Source organism: Choristoneura fumiferana, chromosome 10, assembly GCF_025370935.1.
Source record: "Choristoneura fumiferana chromosome 10, NRCan_CFum_1, whole genome shotgun sequence".
Classification (NCBI taxonomy): domain Eukaryota; kingdom Metazoa; phylum Arthropoda; class Insecta; order Lepidoptera; family Tortricidae; genus Choristoneura; species Choristoneura fumiferana.
This window is the reverse complement of record NC_133481.1, coordinates 6,378,007-6,384,344: the sequence shown is the minus strand read 5'-3', so window position 1 is coordinate 6,384,344 and position 6,338 is coordinate 6,378,007.

Below are 6,338 nucleotides of genomic sequence, written 5' to 3'. Positions count from 1 at the left end.
TACTGTTAACTCTTCGGGCGTTTATTCGTTTTTGAAGCAATTTTTGAACATCGTCTTCATAACATATCCCGGAATTTGCACAGATCCCGTGGGATGGCGATAAACGAATCAGCGCAGACGAAGTCGCGGGCAGCAGGCTATTTTTTTCATTAGACCCAAAATCTTAACCGCTAGTCTAGAAACAGGTATTTTAGCACGAGGTTTTCATGCAACGAGAACGAAGACAATCATTTAATTTTAGCGATCTCAATGGGAAAAATTTCAATACAACAGCCGGATTTAATTCAAATGAGCGAAGCCGCGGGTAAATTGCTAGGGGTTTCATTTAAGCTTTTAATTTTAAATTCATGAGAATAGTACTTATTAGGTATATTCAAGCATAAAGTTGTTATAAAGCATTAAGGTGGTCTTCGAGAGTTACTGTGCCTCCCTCGTAGCATCTGCTTTGCCCGGAAATCTATTAATTCCGCCGACGGGAATATATTACTTGCAAGCAAATACAGACAGAGTTAAATAAATTACGGCGCTAGGGCCTGCTTCACCGCTCTCTGCCAAGTTGCTGTTGTTTTCAAACTTTGCTATCAAACTTCACTTTTTTTATTTCTGATTTTTGTATTTTTACGGTTTTTTATTGAAAAAACCAGAACAGCTGGATCAAATCCGATTGTCCCGGATTGACGAAGACCCGGGTTACAGTAAAAAAAGTGCAGCCTTTCTTAAGTGGTGCGCAAAAATTTCAATTCTTTATTTTTAGTTATATTTACAGACAGATTTAACTTTTATTTAAACCGATTTCCAGACAAAGGGCTTGTTTCCCTATTCTTTGATAAATTGTTTGTTTTGTCCAAATAAACAGAGAAGGCATCACACATATTCGTCAAATAAAAGATATCAGTGTGGTCAAACAGGCCTCAAGATAATACAAAAAAATAATGGTTTTTCCAATTTCCAAGATGCCACAGAATAGGTACAATACTGGCATACAAACAAATATGCAGTAAAGGTTTACTAATAAGGAATCATTAAATAAATGAGAGAATATTATATTAAGTTAAGAGATGTTTTTATGTGATGAGTCCCGGATGCACGCTCAAATAATGCACAGCCTGATAATCCGTGCATATTATTATGTTCACGGATTATCATGCCGTGCATTATCAGTTATCACCCCGTTCCGAACTAGCACGAGTGTAATTAATGTATGACTTGTTAATGCACGCTCAAATAATGCACGGCATGATAATCCGTGCTTATGTACATTTGTTTTTCGTGTACACCGAATATTAATAAATTTAGTAGAAAATAACTTAATTTGGTCCTGGCGCTTCGCCGGCCGCTGCCGCGGCACGCTCGCTCGGCTGACGCTCGCGCATTGTGGTCACAATCAGACCTAACACAAATCTATGGTCATTCGAATCTATTGGATTTAGATTATCACGTCGTACATTATCACTACGTACCTACATTACAGCGCGCGCAATAGGTATTTTGTACGCCCTGATAATGCGCGACCATAATATTGAACGGCATGATAGTCGGAAGCAAAAATGCTTCGGATTATCACGTCGTACATTATTGCGCGTACATTCAGAGTTGAACATTATTGTTTCCCATGAGTCCCTGCTATATTTCTATTAGGCAGGCATCTAATTAACTTATGGATAAGAGTACCTAATAAAAGAACAACCACACTGCCATTAACTACAATAAGTACCTAGTAAAAAACCAGTGCTGTCCACGGAACTACCTTATCTACCGGATTTAAAAACCGGATCGAGGATGTGTTACATAAACAAGTGTTGCGAATACGATGAAAATAAGAGAAAGCATATAATTCATAATAACTAACAATACACAAAAACGTCTTTTATGACGAACTACTTTTTGTCAAAACCCTTTGAAAATCATTAAAAGCATCTACCTACTCCAGTAACTATGGATGGATAATAAAATATCCATTTCTTTTGCTTTAAGATAAGCTCAAAGCTTAATTCGATCTCGCGATTGGTTTCATTGCAATTTTGCTTAATAAGCCGAACCAGCAATCTCTACCTAAAACTTTTAATGATCTGACAAATGCAAAACGAGCTTTAAAACTTTTTTGGTAAAACTTCCGATTATGTATTGAATTTTACTTATATTAGGTACTTGACTTTTATAGCGGGTTTGTATGGGTACTTAATTGTCTTTTGGCGTTCGTGTCGTCATAGTGTTTTGTATGTTTTAGTTTTTAAATGGGTCCCACTGAAAAACTATTTTTATTTTTTCCATCTAATGTAGATTTATGTGTATCGAATATGTGTAAATAAATGTTTCTCTCTCTCTCTGTTTGCAAGATTGTTAACTGATCTTAATTGAAAAAATAGCATGAATTAAAATGTAACTTATTTAAATGTAACCTTCTTATATAGATAAATATAAAATAAATTTTATCAAAAAAAATGTTTAATCTGCTTGATGATATTATGAAATTTAACTAAAGAAAAGGGAGGAGCCTTCGTCAATTTGTAAGATTTAGGTCAATGGATAATCGGTGAGTTTTTTTGTTTTGGCGACTCTGATTATTTATAGATATTTGATGATTTTTTTTCTTTTATTTTAGAGCAAGGGTAGGTAGAGAATTTATTTTTAACCGAAAGGCCGCTATATAAATCAAGCACAGTGTGTTCAAAGGCCGTCTACAAGCAGCCAAGCCTTGAAATGTGGAGCCACCAAAATGAGCATCAAAATGCCTTCACGAACAAAAATAGCCGGAACTATGAAAAGAATGAGAAATAGTTTTCTTTAACGCTATTATCATTAAATGTATTCTTAAGTGAATAGGACAATGTTTTTTAACGTAACGAATTATCCTCGAAGTACATCTCGCTGCTTATCAATTAAAACGGCCCAACTCAAAATCGAACTTTTTTCAGTAGAGCGAATTAAAAATAAAACAAATTTAATTTTGGAATATCTTGTATTAAAATGAACTTAAAAACATTCTTTTATGTGCTATTAAGTCCCTTGGTTAATCAAGAATAGCTGCAGTATAAACTTATAATGAAATGGCACATCTTTATAACAATAAAATAATAAAAACAGTGACTACTTTGAGTTAAGTCTTAATATTTTTAATATTATTATGAGCAAGAACGTCACAACTCGTAATACTTACACAGTAATACAAGAATGTATGACAAATAACGACCTATTTGTCTTTAGGTCATGTGATAAAGTAAATTTTATCATGAATAATGTCGTATCAGATTTTGTGCACAAAATATAACATAAATTTCTCTTTAATAACGACCCATCATGTATTGCGCACAAAATTTTACATCAAAATTATTGTCAACAAGGTCTGAACACAAGTTCCGACGTCGGAGAAGGTCTAGATTTTGTTTTTAATTGCACATAAACGTTTGCGATACTTTCAATTATTCTCATTAATTACCTTTTATCATAATACAACACCTATTTAAGCATATAAAATCACATTATTATCACGAGATTTATAATATTTACCGTATTAAAGACTTTTTAGTGTATTTTAGAATAAAAAATTGAGTACTTCAAAAACACAACATAATTATACTGAGCGGCAAAAAATTTGGCCCTCAAATGTATGCAGAATCGGTAATTTTGTAAGAAGGGTGGGCCAAATTTTGCGCCGCTGAGTATAATGATAAAACTTGTTACTAATCAAAATAAAATTCTCCAGATAAGAACAAAATCATCTTCTAGGACATGGAATACTTTTCATCCCGGTCAAGAGTTCCTGTGGGATAAAATTGACTAAAACATCATTATCATCCGTAGGACGTAGGACGTCCACTGTTGGACATAGGCCTCCCCCATAGGCTTCCAGTTGCTTCTGTTGGAAGCGGCCTGCATCCACCGTGAACCCGCAGCTTTAACCAGGTCATCCGTCCATCTCGTTGGTGGACGTCCTACGTTGCGTTTGTCGATTCGCAGAATTCGCTTTTCAGTCCCAACGACCATCTGTTCTCCGTGCTATATGGCCTGCCTATTGCCACTTCAACGAGCTGATTCGCTTGGCTATGTCGCTTGGCTATGTGACCCCCGTTCTTCTACGTATCTCCTCATTTCTGATTCGATCCCGTAAAGAAACTCCGAGCATAGCTCTCTCCATAGCTCGCTGAGCAACTTTGAGCCATTTATAAGGCCAATAGTGAAGCACCACGTCTCGGATCCATATGTCATCACTGGCAAAACACACTGAACTTTCGTCTTAAGGCTCTTTGGGATTTTGGACGAAAAGACGTTGCGGAGTTTCCCAAACGCTGCCCATCCGAGTTGGATTCGACGATTGACCTCCTCCTCCAAGTTGGACCTACCTAATTGAACGGTATGTACTAGGTATACATACGCGTCAACAACTTCAAGAACCGAACTCTCAACCATAAAAGGGGCAGTCACCACACGGACATTCGACATAAGCTTCGTCTTGTCCATGTTCATTTTGAGGCCTACCCATTGGGAGACTCGATTGAAGCCTTCAAGCATCGTGCTGAGTTCTTCCATCGACTTTGCTGTGACCACAATACCGTCGGCAAATCGAAGGTGCGTAATGTATTCGCCGTTGACATTGATGCCTAGTCCTTTCCATTCCGGAAGCTTGAAGGTGTTTTTCAAAGTGGCAGTAAACAGTTTTTGAGATATGACATCTCCCTGTCTTACGCCTTTTTTCAAGGGAATCGCCTTGGAACTCTGTTCCTGTACTCTGACCTCGGACTTAGACTCGGACATAGTAGCGTTTCTATACAAATACATCAACACTTCGATATACAGATAGTCATATGGCATCGCTGGAGAGTTTCAAACACTGCCTATGTTTCGACCGAATCAAAGGCTTTCTCGTAGTCCACAAACGCTAGACATAGCGGCAAGTTAGACTCTTCGGTCTCCTGTATGACCTGCTGCAGCATGTATGTGGTCTACGGTACTATGGCCTTTTGGAACCCAGCTTGTTCGGGTTGTTGGAAGTCATCGAGCCTGTGTTCGAGACGATTTACAATGACCATGGAAAACAGCTTATAAACATGGCTCAACAGCGAGATGGTCCTGTAGTTCTTCAATAAGGTGTTATCACCCTTCTAGAAGAACAACTTAACACCACCACGCTCTTGTTCCGTGCTTCTGGCGTTGTACCTTCGAGCAAGACTGAATTAAAGATCCTCTGAAGGATTTTAAGGAACGGTGATCCGCCCGCCTTCAGAAGCTCTGACGGCGTGATTCCGTCCTCACCCGGCGCCTTATTGTTCTTAAGCTGTTTCAAGGCCATCCTTATCACATACAGGCTGATATCCGGGATATTATTCTTATTAATAAATCCGAGAAGACCTTTCTTCTTTTGCTCTGCCACTGCAAGTTTTTGTTGCTAATCATCTCTGAAACCAACCAACAATATTTTAGTTTAACGTGATAGCGTGATAAACTAGTCAATTAAATATAATACTACTAGCTGTTGCCCGCGACTTTGCTCGCGTAGAAACCCTTTATCTCGGAAAATTCGTATTTTCCGGGAAAATAAGTATATATCTTAGGCCTCAAGTTATCTCTGTGCCAAATTTCATCGGGATCGGTTTAGTGGTTTGGGGTGTGAAAATGTAACAGACAGACACATAGATAGCGTTACTTTCGCATCTGTATTATTAGTAAAGACTATAACATAGCGTAGTGCCAATTCACGCTTGAATAAATAATTTGTTTCGTAAATAGTGGCTATATTTGCTTTAAATAAACTAGTTATGAGTATGGTCTATGGTGCATAGTGTCCCAATTAGCTATTATATCATTTAAGTATGGCTTACTTTATTCGATAGACAGGCATATTTTGCAATGTTAACAATAAAAATCGTTTTCCGTTTCGTAAATATAGGCTAAATTCTACATATGACATAAGTAGTATACTTACTTTTTCATGAAGAATGTTGCACTTCGTAATGTAACACTATTGCAAAAAAAAAGGCACAAATAATTAGCTTCCCTTTTCGTAAAGATGGCTGTATTTTGCGATGCAGCATTATTGCATAAACAATAAGCAACGATCCCGCGGGTTATTTCGCGATGTGCCGTTGTTCACCAGAGAATCGTAGTGAAGTTGTCAAAAACCGCGGCGCAACTGGCATGCGGCCGCTCTTACCGATAAAATAGCGTCGAGTTCCAACCAATCACATAACGGCACATTGCTGCCACGGGGTCATTTTTTGAAGTAGCGACTTGGGTGTCTTATTCACGACAAAGTTTAGCTTATTCTCCACGCAGTTTTATAGTTAGTACGAAAATGTAGTATTTTGCAATAGTGACTTATTTTAGATAAGCAGCGATATCTG